The sequence below is a fragment of the Emys orbicularis genome, chromosome 1 (genome assembly GCF_028017835.1).
Source record: "Emys orbicularis isolate rEmyOrb1 chromosome 1, rEmyOrb1.hap1, whole genome shotgun sequence".
NCBI classification, from domain to species: domain Eukaryota; kingdom Metazoa; phylum Chordata; order Testudines; family Emydidae; genus Emys; species Emys orbicularis.
In genome coordinates, this window is record NC_088683.1 from 232,960,876 (window position 1) to 232,980,545 (window position 19,670).

At 37.9% G+C, this 19,670-nt stretch overlaps 1 protein-coding gene across 1 annotated transcript in view; it reads right to left on the reverse strand.

The window, feature by feature from the left end:
* FRMPD4 (FERM and PDZ domain containing 4) overlaps positions 1-19,670 on the reverse strand; it is a 436,947-nt gene that overhangs the window by 72,084 nt on the left and 345,193 nt on the right. The gene's annotated exons all lie outside the window — the stretch shown is intronic.

Genomic DNA, 19,670 nt, shown 5'->3' on the forward strand with positions numbered 1-19,670 from the left:
TTGCTGGTGGAATTACATTATACTCCAACGTGAGCAATGTAAGAAATTCACGTCATCCTGTCCTGTTTATTTGATTCCTGAGTGAACAGCCCTGTAAAGAACTTTTTCTTCTCCATGTTAATAAAAGACTTTGAAAAGCACGGAAAATATTTCACAAGCATCAATTAAAGAAAATCTCTCAAGGAAGCATAGGCAAGCTAGCATAAGAGAGCCAGTATTTAGACAAATTTAAAAATCCCATTTTTTTTATCTGAAACACTTTAACAACTCCAAAGGAACAATGAAACACTGACTGCTATGCAAGCACATATTGGAACAATTTTTTTAAAAGCCTACTGTCCACCCAATAAACTATGGCTTCTTTGAAACATTTGGAGTGTATCCTACATATAACAGAAATGGGCAGAAAAGTAAAGTAACTACTGCACAAATATGTCGCAGTTAAATATTGTTGTCTCTTTAATCAAAAAACCAAGAGTGGTCGGTCCCCATTCTAAATAAATTGCTTACAATTACAAAATAACCCTGAGATCTGTAAAATGTACTAATCTAATTAGCAGAAAAATAATTCTTCAACAAGCAAAACTTTCTAATATTTCTGTCATTCATAAATTAAAAATTGCCAAATCCATATTTTAAAAAGTTTCAGTGCCGAATAAACTTGATACTTTGAAAGTTAACGGGAAAAAGAGACTGCCACAAGCAAAATTATGGAAGAGGTATGTACTCAGGACAGTGTACGGTTAAAATATAAATACCATGTCCAATATGTTTTACTTTTGCCCAGTTAAAGGCACATTAGCCAGATGAAATACTGCACTATTGATTCATAAGGATAGTTCAGACAAAAGCAGGTAGGCCTCTGACTAACACTAAGGTCTAGATGAGTCTGAATGGAGGGGGATTGTGATTTATATGGAATATCATGGCACTGCAGAGCCAGCCACTGGCAAAACTTCAGAAGCAACTCGGGACCTGATAAAGACCCTGAGAAAACAGGGGATGAGGACTGGTAGTAATGGAGAAGCGTTTAAGCGTAGAACCTTTACAAGATATGTTCCCCATTCAAAGTGGTATATTAACACTGTTGACAATGCAAGCAATAACTTTTCCTAGATACTGTGTGACCCTATCAGAAGTAGCAACCACTTCAATTGGGTTACTAATAGTTGCGCAGCTATTGAGCTGACATCCTGTCAGTCCACGGGGAAAGGGAGCATGCATGAGGCACCAGACAGTGACTCTTCAAATTGATAGCCCAAGACTGCGGGATTTTGAGTTGATTTTGCTGCAGATTGTCAGCCTTCGTGCATTCACCAGGGATCATAGTAATGGATACCTCACAATCTTTTATATAGTTATCCTCAAAATGCCCCTGTGAGGTAGGGCAGTGCTTTTAATAGATTATAAGGACAGAAGGGATCGGTATGCATAGTGTAGGAATGTGTAGGAAAGATATAAAGTATGATAAGAGACCACTCTGGCTTAGCCAGGAGATCTTCAATGACATGAAATTCAAAGAAGAGTCATACAAAAGGTAGAATCTAGGTCAAATTACAAAGGATAAATATAAAACACATTAGAAAGGCCAAGGTACAAAATGAGATTATACTAGCTAGAAACATAAAGGGCAACAAGAAAACATTTTACAAATAGATTAGAAGAGGAAGACCAAGGACAATAATAGGTCTGTTACTCAATGAGGAGGGAAAGATGATAACAGAAAATGCGGCAATGGCCAAAGTATTTAATGCCTTTTTTGTTTCAGTTTTCACCAAAAAGATTAGCAGTGATTGGATGACTAACATAGTGAACGTCAGTTTAAATGGGCTAGGATCTAAGGCTAAAATAGGGAAAGAACAAGTTAAGAATTACTTAGACAAGTTAGAGGTCTTCAAGTCAGCACGGCCTGACAAAATAGATCGTAGAATACTTAAGGAACTGGCTGAAGAGATGTCTGAGCCATTAGCAATTATCTTTGAGAACTCGTGGAGGACAGGAGAGATCTCAGAGGACCGGAAAAAGGGAAAATATAGTACCTATCTATAAAAAAGGAAATAAGGAAAACCCAGGGAATTAAAGACCAGTCAGCTTAACTTCGGTACCTGGAAAAATAATGGAGCAAATAATCAAACAATCAATTTGTAAGCACCTAGAAGATAATAAGGTGATAAATAACAGTCAACATTGATTTGTCAAGAACAAATCATTCCAAACCAAACTAATATCCTTCTTTGACAGGGTAACAAGCCTTGTGAATAGGGGGAAGCAGTTGATGTGATAAATCTCAACTTTAGTAAGACTTTTGATACTGTCTCACATGATCTTCTTGTAAACAAACTAGAGAAATATAGCCTACTATAGTCTACTATATAGACTAACCTACTATAAGGTGGGTGCACAGCTGGTTGGAAAACTGTATCAATGGTTCACAGTCAAGCTGGAAGGGCATATTGAGTGGGGTCTCGCAGTGATCTAACCTGGGTCAGGTTCTATTCAATATCTTCATAAATGATTTGGATAACGGCATAGAGAGTACACTTACAAAATTAGCAAACATACCAAGCTGGGAGGGGTTGCAAGTGCTTTGGAGGATAGGATTAGAATTCAAAATGATCTTGATAAACTGGAGAAATGGTCTGAAATAAATAGGATGAAATTCCATAAGGACAAATACAAAGTACTATACTTAGGATGGAATAATGAATTGCACAAATAAAAAATAGGAAATTACTGGCTAGGAAGGAGTATTGTAGCAAAAGTTCTGGGAGTTATAGTGGATCACAAACTAAATATGAATCAGCAATTAAATACAGTTGCAAAAAAAGCGAATATCATTCTGTGATGTATTAGCAGGTGTTTTGTCAAAAAGACATGAGAAGTACTTCTTCCACTCTACTCAGCACTGGCAAGATCTCAACAAGAGTTCTGTGTCCAGTTCTGGGCACCACAATTTGGGAAAGATGCGGACAAATTGAAGAAAATCCAGAGGAGAGCAACAAAAATAATTAAAGGTCTAGAAAACATGACCTATGGCAGATTGAAAAAAATGGTTTGTTTAGTATGGAGAAGAGAAGACTGAAGGGGGACAGGATACCAGTCTTCAAGTATGTAAAAGGTTGTTATAAAGAGGAGGGTGATAAACTGTTCTCCTTAACCACTGAGGACAGGACAAGAAGTAATGGGCTTAAATTGCAGCAAGAGAGATTTAGGTTAGACACTAGGAAAAATGTCCTGATTTTAGAGTAGTTAAGCACTGGAACAAATTGCCTAGGGAAGCTGTGTAATCTCCATCACTGGAGGTTTTTAAGAACAGGCTAGACAAACACCCCTCAGAGATGGTCTAGAATAGATAATAATTAGTCCAGTCTCAGTGCAGGGGACTGGACTAGATGACCTATCAAGGTCCCACATTTTTATGATTATGATCATATAGTCTGATCTCCTACATAACACAGGGCAAAGAACCCACCCAGTAATCTCTGCAGCAAGCCCATACCTTCTGTTTGAGTTATAGCTCTGTTTTAGAAAGATATCCAGTCTTGATTTAAAGACTTCGAGTGATGGAGATTCTATCACATCCCTTGACAAGTTGTTCCAATGCTTAATTACACTCACAGTTAAAAGAAATGCACTTTATTTCTAGTCTGAATATATCTAGTTGCAGCTTCCAAACACTGGATCTCATTATGCTTTTTCTATTAGATTAAACAGACATCTCTTCCCCATGTAGGTACGTGTAGACTGGATCAAGTCACCTCTTAACCTTCTCCTGGACAAATTAAATAGATTAAGCTTCTTAAATCTCTCATATAAAGCATGTTTTCCAGACCTTGAGTCATTCTTGTAGCTCTTTTCTGAACCCTTTCCAACTGTCAACATCCTTTATTCGGTGTGGATGCAGTATTCCAGTAATGGTCTCACTCATGCCATCTACAGAAGTAATACCACTCCTTACTCCTACTTGATATTCCCTGGTTTGAGCATCCATGGATCGTGTTTGGGAACTCATATTCAGTTTGTTATCTACCATGACGATGACCTGAGGCACTGAGAAACTAAGTGACTTGCCCAAGACCACACAAGAAGTCTGTGGAGGAGCTGGTAACTGATCTCTAACCACTATCGTATACCTTAACCACTGGACGTTCCTAGGTCTGCACCCAACACTAGGCCTAGCTCCCAGAGGGACTTTAAATAAACATAAGATGTAGATACTTCAAAGTCAATCTCTCTCTCTTTTTTATATAATAAAGGCAGATTAAGACTAGAACAGTTGCAAAATGGAATTTCTGTCCCCTAGGAAACTCTGATATTTCAACACTTGTTTTGTTCCAAATGGAGAAAAAATGTTGAAATATTAAAACTGTATAAGGAAAAGAGTTTAAAAAAATTCAATTTGAAAATATAGAAATATTTTGGTTTGTTGACCTAAAACACAGTTTTGTTTCAGATCAGTTCTACATTGATCTGCATCCTCACCCGCCTTACTACCTCATGCTTCATTCTCCCCTATAGGCCCCTCTCCTCAGCTGTAGTACATCTCTGATTGTACCCAGGATCTCCCCCTTTGACTTAGCTGCACCAGAGATGCTTTGTTTCTATTTTCCCAGGGGAAAATTTCACTGAAATTGATCTTCTCCTGTAAAATATTGCAATTTCAATTAAATTTAATTTTCCATTATGTTGTAACTAAAATGTAGCTAACTGTGATAAAATATTTTTACACAAATACAACATATATCATAAAACAATATTTAATCATGATACACACAGACTTCAAAAGAACGAGGAGTACTTGTGGCACCTTAGAGACTAACAAATGTATTTGGGCATAAGCTTTCGTGGGCTAAAACCCACTTCATCGGATGCATGCAGTGGAAAAAAAAATTTTGTTGGAGAATTGCAACTTTTAGGTCTGTAACTGAGTGACCAGGGAGGTTCAGCCCCCAACTAAAACCTCTCCAGTGCATCATCAAGGATCTACAACCTATCCTGAAGGACGATCCCTCACTCTCACAGATCTTGGGAGACAGGCCAGTCCTCACTTACAGACAGCCCCCCCCAACCTGAAGCAAATACTCACCAGCAACCACACACCACACAACAAAAACACTAACCCAGGAACCTATCCTTGCAACAAAGCCCGTTGCCAACTCTGTCCACATATCTATTCAAGGGACACCATCATAGGACCTAATCACATCAGCCATGCCATCAGGGGCTCGTTCACCTGCACATCTACCAATGTGATATATGGCATCATGTGCCAGCAATGCCCCTCTGCCATGTACATTGGCCAAACCGGACAGTCTCTACGCAAAAAAATAAATGGACACAAATCAGACATCAAGAATTATAACATTCCAAAACCAGTCGTAGAACACTTCAACCTCTCTGGTCACTCAGTTACAGACCTAAAAGTCTCAATTCTCCAACAAAAAAACAGACTCTAACGAGAAACTGCAGAATTGGAATTAATTTGCAAACTGGACACCATTAAATTAGGCTTGAATAAAGACTGGGAGTGGATGGGTCATTACACAAAGTAAAAACTATTTCCCTATGCTAATTTTCCCCCTACTATTACTCACACCTTCTTGTCAACTGTTAGAAATGGGCCATCCTGATTATCACTACAAAAGTTTTTTTTCTCCTGCTGATAATAGCCCACCTTAATTGATTAGTCTTCTTATAGTTGGTATGGCAACCCCCATTTTTTCATGTTCTCTGTATATATATATATATATCTTCCTACTGAATTTTCCACTCCATGCATCCGATGAAGTGGGTTTTAGCCCACGAAAGCTTATGCCCAAATGCATTTGTTAGTCTCTAAGGTGCCACAAGTACTCCTCGTTCTTTTTGCTGTTACAGACTAACAAGGCTACCACTCTGAAACCTGTCAGACTTCAAAAGGTAAATTAATCCCTACATTTATGCATCTATAACATTGCAATATTCTAAACCAAAATTTAAAAATTAGTCACTGAATGATTTTGGGTTTTTAAGAAACCCATTGTGTACATCATTAACACATTGTAATTTGTATTTTTGTTATGATTTGTGTCTATTTGTGCACTTGTCTATTTAACCTAATAAGCAAAAGTTATAACTATAGAATAGGAAGCAATTTGTGAACATAAAGTGCAGTCGCACGGGTAGATTTATTCTATGGTATCTCATGAGGGTCTAAGTACTTTGAAAATCAGGCTATTTAATATGGATTTAGGAGCCTAATCTAATCTACCTATCTATCTACATGTGGAGGTAATAATCATTTGATAAATCTACAGAGGCATGTGATAAATTTATCATGCACCTTTGATTTCCTCACCTGCCATCTGCCCATTAATCAGTATAGCCCAGGATTTATTCTAATAGTCACATCCCCTACCCAGTTTCAATCCCATTTTTGAAAAGTAACTTGCCAGAGAAACATTGCTTCCTCCTCGGCTAATATACGGAATTTTTGCCAAAATTATTCCAGCTTAGTGCCTAAAATGGACTAGATTCAGTCCCAGACCAGAGACAGATTTTCCATACATGACTAACTTGGATTTGAAATAAGAGCTTTATCTCATTGGAAAAGGGAAATTCCCATCTTCCCAATGCTTCGAAACATTGGATCTTGTTATGCCTTTTTCTGTTGGATTAAATAACCACATAAATACTTGTAGATTGTGATCAAGTCACCCCTTAACATTCTCTTGGATAAATTAAATAGTTTAAGCTTCTTTGAAGGGGGAATTCCCAGCTTCCCAACGGGACACACACCAAGTGCTGCTACCAGTGGAAGGACTCAAGATGACAGATTCCAAAGTTTGTCATTTTTTATGTGTAACAATTTTAGGTCATTCTAATTCTCTCTGAGGTCAATTGGCCTCATGCTAATTAAGGCCCTTGACTTTATCAGAAAACGGATACAAAAATAGTTCCAATAAATATTCAAAAGTCTACAAAATAGTTTTCCCTGTAACACATATATGGCATGAACACAATACATGTGATATGAGATGACAAAAAAGGTTTAATTAGTTCTCACTTGGGATAACCTGCATAACCTTGGGGTTTTGCTACTTACGAGCAATGGATGCATACCAAAGTTATGCTGATAAAACCTTTATATGCCATGTCACACAGTCATGTTCCCATCTCTCTGTATGTATTTTTACATATATATACACACACACACAACATATTTATGATACAGTATTTGTTCTATAGAGAACAAAATTGAAAATTATATTAGCATACTGTAAACATGCCTAATACACTGAATAGGATCTAGATACTTAAACATGAGAATATGTTGCTTCTTTTTTTCCAGAAAAATAATGCTTAAAAGGAGCTTGCCTATCTTTCTTCCATTTGCTGGTTTCAATATACAGCTTATTTCCTTCTTTGATTCTGTGCCAATTATGTGAATTACTGCTGACCTCAGCAAGTCTGCTGCATAGTTGCTCAAATGAAAATGTCATATGATCATGGTTGCTATGGTACATTCATAAATAGTTTCAATTATCTTATGACTTAATAAAACTACTAATTTATTTGTACCAATATTTAATTCAAAGGCTTTTGATACAAGCAGAAATTTCAGAGAAAGAGCATGAGAGGAATGGGCGGGGAGAGGGAGGGAGACTATTTTTAGTCTAAAAGGCCAACTTTAAAAACACACAACATTGTCAAAAACACAGTGAAAAAAGCAGAAAAGGGCACAGAATTGTTCATAAGCTAAAGAATTCAGGAGTATCTGGAGAGCAAAACAGATTGATCAAGTGGTTTTAATATTTTGAGCTGTCTTCTAAAACTAAGACTTGTTGTTATTCTCTTTAAAGTTTTGGGCAGACAATATTGACAATTTTTTTAAACCGTGAGGTCAGACATATTGTAGTGATGCACAGGAAAAAAAAAAAATTGAAGAGAAACAGAATGGATGGAGTGAAAATTTCACTACAGGGATTTAGCCTCATGGCTCCTATTTCTGTAAGTAAAGTATAAAAACACAAGAATGTTCAGCCAATGTTACCATTCCCCCCTCCCCCCGAGAAAAAGAGATGTCTTTTTTGTGCACTGAGGTCTGACTAGAAGACCTGCTGAAAAGTTAAAACAAAAGTGGATGTCGTACTGTGGTAACATCTCGCAGCAGGAGGTGACAAGACCTTTGCCTCTCTTGAGTTCTTTATTGTTTGACCTGTAATCAGTACAAACTTGGATTTCACTGAGCCTTCTGGTTTAATTAAACTGAATTACCGGAAATAAGAGTGAAATCAATGGACTAAAATGATTTTTTGTTATAGAGAAGGTAAAATAGTTCAGAGCCTCCAGCCTGTGGAAAGAAGTACAAGAACTAACAAAACAGTTTACATTTCATCACATACTGTTACTAGCTACACACTGTACAGCAAATCTGCCTGTGGGGAGAAGCTGTCAGTTTTTATTGCATTTTGGGTTCCATCTCTGAGGTTTGATTTTTGAAATTCTTATTTTATATAAGGTATAATATGAAGACAAAGTAAGAATACTGAATCCCTGAGGGAGACACTCTGTATGAAATAAAATCTGACTAAACGTTTCCCTGTTATTGCTGCTGCTGCTTCCTCTAGTCCAGTGGAGGCTGGAACATGTCAGCGCAAGTAGAAAGTCAAATAGCTAGAGAATATCAACTTTGGAAACTGACTAAGAAGAAAAAAACACGCACAAGCTCAAATTAGGTTTCTCTTACCCTTTTTTCCATTATTGAAATGTATTATCAACTGGAGCAAGTCTATCATCACTCCCAATATAAAGACAGGTTTGGGCTGAACGTAGGACTTTCACAGTTGGATTCTTGTCTTCTCTATCTCAAGTGTCTGGCAGACTCCATGGTGAGTGCCTTTAGAAGGTTTCAGCAAATCTTTTCTCTTACAAGGAGTCTATCTTTGACCATTTGTATTTGCTACTCCTTTTTTCTTTCTATCATTTGCCTTAACTGGGAATTCATCCTTTTTGGCCACTGAAATTCAATTATGGTCCAAATTTTTAAAAGGTAATTAGGCATCTAACTCTTATTGAAATCAAATACCTAAATACCTTTAAAAATCTGGTTATGTGGACTCTCTCCTCAGACCCTACGCTACCAGCACTCCTAGCTATCTTCGAGATACTACTGACTTCCTGAGGAAACTAGAATCCATCGGTGATCTTCCAGAAAACACCATCCTGGCCACTATGGACGTAGAAGCCCTCTACACCAATATTCCACACACAGATGGACTACAAGCTATCAGGAACAGTATCCCCGATAATGTCACAGCTAACCTGGTGGCTGAACTCTGTGACTTTGTCCTCACCCACAACTATTTCACATTTGGGGACAATATATACCTTCAAGTCAGCGGCACTGCTATGGGTACCCGCATGGCCCCGCAGTATGCCAACATTTTTATGGCTGACTTAGAACAACGCTTCCTTAGCTCTCGTCCCCTAACGCCCCTACTCTACTTGCGCTACATTGATGACATCTTCATCATCTGGACCCATGGAAAAGAAGCCCTTGAGGAATTCCACCATGATTTCAATAATTTCCATCCCACCATCAACCTCAGCCTAGATCAATCCACACAAGCGGTCCATTTCCTGGACACTACTGTGCTAATAAGCGATGGTCACATAAATACCACCCTGTACCGGAAACCTACTGACCGCTACACTTACCTACATGCCTCCAGCTTCCATCCAGGACACACCACACGATCCATTGTCTACAGCCAAGCTCTAAGATATAACCGCATTTGCTCCAATCCCTCAGATAGAGACAAGCACCTACAAGATCTCTATCAAGCATTCTTAAAACTACAATACCCACCTGCTGAAGTGAAAAAACAGATTGACAGAGCCAGACGAGTACCCAGAAGTCACCTCCTACAAGACAGGGCCAACAAAGAAAATAACAGAACACCACTAGCTGTCACCTTCAGCCCCCAACTAAAACCTCTCCAGCGCATCATCAGAGATCTACAACCTATCCTGAAAGATGATCCTTTACTCTCACAGATCTTGGGAGACAGACCTGTCCTCGCTTACAGACAACCCCCCAACCTAAAGCAAATACTCACCAGCAACCACACATCACTGAACAAAAACACTGACCCAGGAACCTATCCTTGTAACAAAGCCCGATGCCAACTCTGTCCACATATCTATTCAAGTGACACCATCATAGGGCCTAATCACATCAGCCATACCATCGGTGGCTCGTTCACCTGCACATCTACCAATGTGATATATGCCATCATGTGCCAGCAATGCCCCTCTGCCATGTACATTGGCCAAACCGGACAGTCTCTACGCAAAAGAATTAATGGACACAAATCTGACATCAGGAATCATAATACTCAAAAACCAGTGGGAGAACACTTTAACCTGTCTGGCCATTCTTTGACAGACCTGCGGGTGGCTATCTTAAAACAGAAAAACTTCAAAAACAGACTCCAACGAGAGACTGCTGAGCTGGAATTGATATGCAAACTAGACACAATCAACTCAGGGCTAAATAGGGATTGGGAATGGCTGAGCCATTACAAACATTGAATCTATCTCCCCTTGTAAGTATTTTCACACTTGCTTCTTATCAAACTGTCTGTACTGAGCCATCTTGATTATCACTTCAAAAGTTTTTTTTCTCTTACTTAATTGGCCTCTCAGAGTTGGTAAGACAACTCCCACCTGTTCATGCTCTCTGTATGTGTGTGTATATATATCTCCTCAATATATGGTTCACTCTATATGCATCCGAAGAAGTGGGTTGTAGCCCACGAAAGCTTATGCTCTAATAAATTTGTTAGTCTCTAAGGTGCCACAAGTACTCCTGTTATTTTTGCGGATACAGACTAACACGGCTGCTACTCTGAAACCTGTCTTTATATGCTTAACCCTTTTGGCAGTTCTCTGGGTTCTGTCTGTCTGGTTAATTGGTAGAACTTGTCAGAAAATTTTGGCAAAAAAAATGTCCATTGAAAAGCAAGAAAATATTTTTACAACAATTTCTGGACCAGCTCTAAGAATTGGCATGAGAAGTACTTCATTTTGATTGTAAAGCAAAAAATTCATAAGCATGAGCAAAAAGTACTCAGACAATACTTGATGCACATGTGAAAGTTTGGGTTTTACACACAGGCAGGTGAGCAGCAAGTCCTTGATTTGTATGCACACATTATGCATTTGTACAATTAAGATGGGTCTGTGAAAAATATGTGCACTTTTGGAAATGTGGCCCTTAAAGATACACCATTGACATGAAAACTAGTTCATTTTTAAAAAGGAAACAAAAATAGTTTCAGAAACTACACTTGCTTAAATCCACCCATGTCTGTCATTCACTTGCCAGTGTATCCTGATCAATAGAGAGATCAGACATTCTACTATCTTCTGATGCTTCGTTGTAACCTGCCCTCTTACATGTACATGTTGAGGGATCCCCAAAACCTGATTAACTACCATGTAGATTTTATTATCAAAGCACAACAAGGAGAGAGAAAGACAATAAAAATCAGACTTTCAGCTTGTCCCATTGATTCTAAAGCATCTTAATCTTAGTTTTCTGCATTTTATTATTTTTACATATTCCCAGTAAGATTTAATTTTGTCTAAATTTCAGGTAAGTGGTAAGTCAGCTTCCATCAGACCGGAAAGATAAAAGCTATCCTTATTGGTTCCATCCAAAAAAGTCATTTTGCACAATTTCTTTGCTCTTAGCACAGCCATTTCACATCTCCTTGTCCTAACTATAGTGTTCACTAACCATATAGCAATTTGTTACTGAATAGCTGACCTGAAATTTATCAGCGATAATTCTTTTTTCCAAAGAGTAACATGGCATGATGATGTAACCTGAGGCATAATACTTCATTTGGATGACACATCAAACCCAGGAATTTTGAAAAGGTCAGAGTTAGTTACTGACAATTTGCTGGTTTTACAAAATATCCAGCCTGATACATTTGAAAGAGGACTTATAAAAATAAAGGAATAAAGGGATCATGTTCTGAACATTTTGATTATTGCATTTCACTTTGTTCACTGCTTGTGCCCAAATCTTTATAGAGTAGGTCAGTTTACTGCTCTTTAAAGGTAGGTGTGAATGTGTGTGCATTTCTTTTCAGACATAATTACTTAAAAAAAAAAGAACTTCCATGGTTGATCTTAGTTTTTAATAATAACAAATAATACTTTAGATGATTTCCCCATCTTTAGCTCTTAAGGAGCTTTAACAAGGGGGGTAACCATTTTTAAACCCATTTTACAGATGACCAACTGAGGCTAACGTGATCAAGTGGCTTATGTGATGTCTCTAATCTCACAGAGCCAGTCAGGAATTGAACCCCAGTGTCCTGACTCCCAGTTCTATTCTCAGTCGACTTGACTCGAGGCGCCCATTATGTAAAAATCTTTGTCCCTTTGAAGTCAAAGGCAAAACACCCACTGACTTCAATGGGTTTCACCCCTTCTATTTGTGAGTTCTCTAACACGTTCAATACTAAATCTCAAAGGCTCAGAACAACGATGGTTCACACCAAACACTGAAACAAAACATGTAGTACCGGGTGCTATTGGATTTATCCACTGAGCTGCAAGTACAATACCATCATGCAGACACATATATATATAGCACGCTTATACTTACAAATACTAGGCTAGAGTAATAATCCACAAGCACTGGTTTACTGAAATACTGACTTAACATACATGTGATCTACTGGAAAAAGTAGATTTCAAATGTCTTGGTTGATATGTAATATCTTGGAGAAATATATGGTAGTACTTGACTATATTTGATTTTATTTATTTTGCTATGTTGTTGTTGAAGAAAGAATCTCTTTTTACCTGCCACGATAGAGTGACATCCATATCCATCAAGCGAGTACATACAGTCTATCAAGTGAAACTCCATAGCAGTGTGCATGTTCAGCCATGATGGGTAGATGGATAAAGAAGATGCATCCTGTATTTAAATCCCCTGGTAGTGATTAAATGCAATATGCACCTTCTTTAATTGTAAAATTAGAGAGAAAAAGAAATTGTAAAATTACAGGGAAAGAACCTTCCAGATCTTTATGCTGCAGGATATGCTAATTTGCCAAGGCAATGGTTACTTCAGAAGTGGTTTTCAGTCACTTCTCTTAAATATGAAATAGGGCTGACATCACATAATGGATTGAACTATCCTCAGTTGTTCCAATTTGCAATTAGTCTTTTCGTGGAATACTGCAACAACTGAAATACTGTTATTACAGCAGTAAATTAGTCTCAGAGACCCCATCTTTTTTCTAACGTGAAAATAATACGTTTTACTCTAATAAAACATCCAAATACCAAGAAAAATAACCCCAAGAAAACACTACTGAAACTAGAAACAAACAATGATCTATGAGTGAGTTTTGCAATAGAAAAAAAACAGACTATTTATGGAAAGAACTGGAGGCCTACTTTAATAAAAGGAAATAATTTTTACATTTACAGTGGTATTAAAGCAAAGAGTGCTGTTATCAAATCCTTTAATAGCCAAACTTTATTTTTATTCAGCAGAGGTGGAGATTGTTATATTGGGTGAAAATGTTTATGTGTCACTGTGACATTTTGGGTTCACCCAGGCCAGTAAGGCATTAAGGTCTGCCTAGTAATTCTGGGTGTCTTGTGGCTGTGTAGCTTTGGTTCAGAGCTCTGGTCCCAACAGCTTCCTAGCAGTTGACAAGACTCACCCTGGCTTTGCACAACCAGGTTACCCAAACGCAGGCTAACCTTAAAACCCTTCCAGCCCTGAATTAGCCCCAAAATTGTCCTATTGTAGGGACCAGTCCCTCTCACAAGACCCTCACAGAAAAAGTATTAGAGTCTCTGCTTCTACAACCTGTCAGCTTACTAGAAGCACACACTTTACGGAATTTACCCAACACTGATGATTTATAATGAAAGCAAAACAAGTTTATTAAAGAGCATGGATTAAATGATATCAAATAAAAGAATAAAGGTAGAGACAGCCCTAGACATTCAATAACAGACTTAAAAGTTGCCATCCTTCAACAAAAAAACCTTCAAAAACAGACTTCAACGTGAAACTGCAGAACTGGAATTAATTTGCAAACTTGACACCATCAAATTAGGCCTAAATAAAGACTGGGAGTGGCTGGGTCACTACAAAAATTAATTTCCCCCCTGATGATACTCACACCTTCTTGTCAACTGTTGGGAATGGGCCACATCCACCCTGATTGAATTGGCCTTGTTAGCACAACAAAAAGTAATTTTCCCTCTGTTGATATTCACCCCTTCTTGTCAACTGTTGGGAATGGGCCACATCCACCTTGATTGAATTGGCCTCATTAGCACTGACCCCCCACTTGGTAAGGCAACTCCCATCTTTTCATGTATTGTATATTTATACCTGCCTACTGTATTTTTCACTCCATATCTGATGAAGTGGGTTTTAGCCCATGAAAGTTTATGCCCAAATAAATTTGTTAGTCTCTATGGTGCCACAAGGACTCCTCGTTGTTTAAACAAATAAAAGTGAAAACACACATCTAAAAGTTTAAAACTTCATCTAGCAGGATACCATCTTTTTTCAAGATGTTTTTTCCTCATCCACAGTCTTTTCATCTTTTTACTGGCCAACGTGGCCAGAACCAATCACAGAGAACAAATTGCTTGGTTTCTGTCTCTTTAAGGTGAAGGATCAAGATGGAGTCTCTCTCTGTCCCTTATATTCCCAAAGGAATTGTCTTTGTCTTAAAAGTCAGGAAAGCCTCCTGGTGATTCAGTCTCTTGTGTCTGTCTGGGATGCACGAGATATGTTAATTCTCTGTCTCTGGAGTTCAGTATAAACCCAGTTAGTTTAGCTTGATGGCTTTGTTTACTGCTAATAAGTAATTGAGGTAAAAACTTGTTGCTTTGTCTAGGGCAAACCTGTTTATCACCTTTACCTATGTTAGGCTGTCTGGTCTTAAACATGTCCTAGTAACATTACAGAGAGAGAGTTTATATCTGTACACATAATGTTGTTACATATATTTCACAATGAAATTGTTGTTACATATATTCCACTGTGTTGTTAGTTTTCAAATGATACCTCAGAAGGCATATTTTGAACAAATATTATTGCAGGAGTGTGTAGGATGTGAGTACAGGGGTGCCTTGGGTCACAGACATTGTAAACGTCATTAAAACATATTGCCAAGTAAAAATACTTTAATTTGCCAATCTTAGAATGAGTATATGTGTATATAAAATATATGTACATACATATAAAACACACATACTTCCTAAATATTAACATTTTCAAAATACTTACATAACATACATACATAATACACACACACACACACACACCTTACATACATACACATTACATTAGGAGACAAATGACTCATTAAAAAATATTTACCTAACCGTGATAAAACTGAGTTGGCTATATTTACTTGTTTACCTGTGGTGATGCAAGTTTTAAATTAATTAATAAAAATAAGAAATGTTGCTGAGAAATGTAATACTACAGAAGCTCCAAGGACTTCAAGCATTTAGTCAGCAATTAATTTCTATACCATATAACATGTTTAGGTTGACACAGTTCATCTCCTTCAAACACACAAAAATCTGCGTTGACATTAAAGCTATCCCCTAGTATGGGAGATAGCTAATTATTCTGTGATGAATTTAAGAGTCACAGCATTTGTATCAGCTGTATAATAAAAACAAGATCTGCAGCTACTGCTACAATGTTGCACAGTCTGTTCTTTAAATAGATCTTACTCTATTTGGTATTCAGTTTGCCTACTCCTTGCCTAGATATTAGTGATACATTTACAAATGAACTTGTTTTCAAGTCATCTCCTTTTCCCAATTTTCCCTAATTTGCTCCTGAAGAGACCCCTGTTAAAATGCAACCACCAGTTATTCATAAAAATGTGACCTGCCTTTTTTAGGATATATTATAAACATGACTGCTGTGTCTCTTCCTTGAAATAGCTCAACTGAGTAGAATACAGCCCCAAAGCCATTGAACATTACCAGAGATAATGAGAGCTTACATGTTACAATTGCAAACCATGCACTACCAATATCTCTGCAACTGTGGGTTTCAGTGATGACCTGGACTTTAATTAAATGTTACTAGTAAAGCAGGAATCAAGGAAAATGAGATGGATGAGAATAAACTACAGACACAGTTCATTATTATATAATGTATATCCTTGCTAATCTCTAGACCTCACAGCCTAGCAATAGTATTCCTCAATTTACAGACTACTTAAAAACAAATAAACAAAAAAATCCTTTACTGTGTCTCTGATGAGAAACCTCTTAACTACCCAGATGTTGCTTCAGGGCAGAGTTAGGCAGTTTATGGGAAGGTTAACATCTTTACCAGTTTTAATGTAACCAGTTCTAAAATGCCCCCCAAGTCATGTAATAAAATATTAAGATTTCATGAAGAGATACAGTGATGCAACAGTGCAAACGTTCATACTACTAAGTGTATCTCCTCCATCATTTACTAAAGCTGGTGCACCGTATATCACAATAATTTTCTACTCATTTTGCATCACATAGGAAGGAAAAAGTTAATGAGGAGCTTTGGCACTAATAGCACCCACTGCAAAGGAAAGCAAGTGAAGCAAAACGGTAGCCCCTGGCAATTTTGAGGAAACAAATGCCGCAAATTTACTGGTTGGGAAAGTGGTCTTTTCTAATGGCAGAATGGGAAAAGACAGCTATATAATTTCATCACAATTCAGATACCATTTTTTGGTGTGGATTCTGAAGTATAAATCTTTTCTTTCTTTGAATTTAAAGTTACATTTAATCAATATCCTCATTTTGATGTTCTCTTCAATAACAATACTGTTCTCACAAAGAAATTTCCCCATTACATTTACTTGAATTTGATTAGTATGCAATTAGAAATTAAAAAGAATCTGTACTCTGATATAATATTCAAGACTTGGCTCGACAACTCTAATTTTTTTATACTTTTGTTTGAAACGTTGAGTCCTGCCCATATTTCAGTTTAAAACATTTTATCGTTGTGTTAAAACACTTTTAAAGCTTTATTCTATATTTGGCACAAGACGGCTATATTTTCAAATGAGACTGATTTTTTTCTTCCATTCTCTACAACTATAAAAGCAAATCCTTTCTTGGTTTTGCACTAAGCTTCCTGGCAGGGTTGGATAGAAGCAACTTTCACATAGCTAATGCTAAGCAGTTCTTATACCTGATCTGCAGTATACAATGAGGTCATGCATCCTCCCCCCCCAATTCCCCCACTCCTGCAATATTATGCGGTTATATCTTTTTTATATATATCCTTCTCTGGGAAGAGAGCTTACCCATCACTGACTGCAGACATATGCCTACCAGTCAGAAAGCAAGATTTCAAAATTTCCTCTGTCTGCGCTGCAAACTGAGACAAAGCATCGCTTTCAAAGATATGAATGTGTCCGACCCAAGAATGACCTTGGGTTAGATACGGTATGGAAGCGATGCACTACTGTACTGGCGCAGTGAACTGCTTCTGCCATGATGTGGTGACTGCATGCCTTGTCTAATCATTCCAGATGTCCGCGTTGAAATGATGATAAGCTCTTTATGTGGAATGATGTACATACTGCTAATACAGCCCTTTGTGAAACTCATCAAAGAAAAGGCAACTTCTGACAAAGTCCCAGAGATAGGCACATGTAGAGAGCAGTGATACAATTCAACTACAAGGAAAGCACCATGAAAAGATGGAATTCAACAACACTTAAAGGATTGTTTACAGTAGCATAGCCAAGACACTACCTAAAGAGTCAATATGATCAAAGAGTACTACTTTCATATTCAACATGGATCAGCTTCTCAATTCCCCTTCACAGAGGGACCACCCTCATATTTAGACCCAATTTGCCTCAATCCTAATTAGACAGTCTATTTTTCCTATTACTGTAAATTACTGACACCAGGGGAGGGAGATGGGGCTGTATCCCACTGTTGATAATGGGACTTACGTGTTATACATCCCAAACAATCACGAAAAGAATATAAACTACAACATGATAGTATTTAACTGGTCATTGAAACTTCTTTGGGATACCTTTATGCTACATAAAACTATCTATCTGTTTCATACTGCCACCCATCACTGTAATATCTGAGTGCTTCCACATAAAATCAATAGCAATAGCAAAGTTCCTAAATGGACCCCATAGAGACTTTAACACTTTTTGTGATAAAGTGTGCTTTAGGAATTGTTTTTATTTGTTGGTTCAGTTGTTTGTTACAGTTTTTTATTTTCTTTTATTTTTCAGGGTTGTCATGTCATTGTTGTGGGTATCTTTCTTGCTATGGTAGAAAATAATTTTTGAAAAGGAAGGTATGCCGCATTTCCTAAAGAGGGTAAACTTTTGAGTCACCCAGTCTCCTATAGAAGTTTTATTCCACAGCCAGATCCCCTTGACTGAGAACACTTTGCCCCCAACTCTCATGCGCTTCATCCTATGTATTGTGATCTGCATCATCGCAGAGAATCACAGCTGTTGTAGAAGTTCATAAATTGAAATTCAGAACTGACTCTTTTAGAAAAGTGTCACAGGCAATTTACTTTCAACATTGGTGGTTGCCACATTTGGAGAGAAGGACCTATCAGCCAAAAAATGTATACAATCAGATCCTGAAATTTCCCCTGACACCAGCTAGCCCAAGGAAAAAGCGTACTAGCCCAAGTGAAAAAAATACATATGACACACTGCCCTCTAAGAGTCATGCCTCTGAAGTTTAAAACAACTGTGTACTATATTTATTGCCAATCAACTTTCTATTTAATAAATTTAATAAACTTGTTAAAACATACTCTAACTTACTCCAGCTCCTGAGTTTTGTTATGCTTTCTTTTATCTCTATGGCTTCACTCTACTTTTTCCCCCACCACTATACATCATGTTGCATCTTTGTGTGTTGTTCCCTCTTTTCCTTCTCTCTTTCTCCACCCCACAATAAACTTCATCTTTCTTTTCCTACCGTGTCTTCTGTTCTCTAACTTCTTTCCCTCCTTCTCCCGGTCTTGTACTTTTTATAATTTATCCCCCTCATTCCTCACACTCACCCACCCAACACACACCTACTCACACAAACTCACATGCCGTCCACTCAAGCATGCACTACCCAAAAGCCCCTCCCCCCTCCTCCCCACAGACACATATATGCACCTATCCACTCACAGGCTCACCTCTTCCTGCCTTCCCCAACCCTGAAGGTAAGAGAGCCCCATATCCTAGGCTACTCTGTTCTCTTTAGTCCCACTCCAATACTGTCCTGAAAAACAGTGTACAGCAGCAACCACCTGGACTACTCTGCTCTAAGGATTGTCCCCACAACTCACTCCTCAGGGAAGAAGCCAAAAATGCCAGATTCTCTGTACCCTGCCCCAGTCAACTCGCCAACCTGTTCCAACATTTCCCTTACCCAAGCAACCAGAGGAGTGGGTTTTTCGAGCCCTGCATATGATACAACCCTTAATCATCAAGGTAACTTGTCCTTCAACCACCAACTCTTTTGGAGGTGCTTTAATATATTTTTTCACATTTATTCATACTCCTGCAGTATATATGTAAGGAAATTTCCCGTCAGTAATACACAATTCCACCAACATTTGT